The sequence below is a fragment of the Monopterus albus genome, unplaced genomic scaffold (genome assembly GCF_001952655.1).
Source record: "Monopterus albus unplaced genomic scaffold, M_albus_1.0 scaffold41.1, whole genome shotgun sequence".
NCBI classification, from domain to species: Eukaryota; Metazoa; Chordata; class Actinopteri; order Synbranchiformes; family Synbranchidae; genus Monopterus; species Monopterus albus.
The window spans coordinates 610,649-611,670 of NW_018127921.1; the positions used below are offsets into that span (position 1 = coordinate 610,649).

General features: G+C 43.8%; 1 protein-coding gene across 1 annotated transcript in view; it reads right to left on the bottom strand.

Annotated features, from left to right (window-relative positions):
- epyc (epiphycan) overlaps positions 1–696 on the bottom strand; it is a 19,686-nt gene extending 18,990 nt beyond the window's left edge. Inside the window, exon 1 of the mRNA XM_020599430.1 lies at positions 659–696. The gene's annotated coding sequence lies outside the window, so the exon portion shown is untranslated. The remainder of the gene's footprint in view (positions 1–658) is intronic.
- Positions 697–1,022: the final 326 nt, after the last annotated feature.

Here is a 1,022-nt window from a genome sequence, read left to right on the forward strand (position 1 = left end):
TTCCTGATATTCAGTGATCCTACGTTTTCCCTCAAAAGCCACAAACAAACTTGACAGATATCCTTTTGCTGCTGGATGCAAAAACCTGTGCATTTCTATCATAAAAAGGTTGAAAGAATTTTAAGCAGGTGACAGTGGGCAACCCCCCCCCAAATTCTGTCTGATATCATTCATTTTCCTAAATTGGGAGAATGTAATTTGGATAAAAATGGCTGACAGAGTTAGATCTTGAAACCTGATTTGAAACTGCATCAAAGGAAAGAAATACTGTACTGTAGCTCTCAAAAATACTAATTAAATCATTATCATCAAGGTTGTCACTAATCCAAAAACCACCTGCTGGACACTCACACCTGAATCACATTGACTAAAAGCTTATGAAACTACAAGCTTATAAGCTTACAGAGTGAAGCTTATAATGCATTTCACAATCACTATCATTGCTACAGGAGAATAAAGATATCCAGATTTCAGACATCTGCAAAACCCCCAAAGCAAATCCCTGAGCAAAAACCAAGCAGCTGTGCCATCAACACCATGACCAGCAGTTCCAATGCAAACCCTGAATAGCAGAACTTTTGGAGGGGCTACTTAAGCCCCTCTCCAATGCACCAGAGAGACATTTCCCAGGTATGAAGATAGCACCAAGAACACTTACCTCTGTCTCCTGCTTTCCTGAATGGTCCCTTCAGCTGCGATGGAGATGCTGAGGGCTCCAGGTCTTGGCCAGTGGTGAGAGGTCGTGCAGGGTGCCTTGAAGAGGGAGGGTGTGTATGAAGTGTGTGAAAGATGTGTGTGTGTGTGTGTTGTGTGTGTAAGTGTGACAAGTGTGTTTGCGTGTGTAGGTCTGTGTGCTCTGGCAGACGTGAGTGCCTTGCCGCTTATGTATGAAAGTAGGCACTAAGACTGATTGGACCAGAGTAGATGGCTTTTGGTCACTTGGAGTGCACCCACCCCACCCTGCATCTGCATTCACAACCCTCTCAAACAGACACACACAGCCATCTGAAAACAGAAAGAGA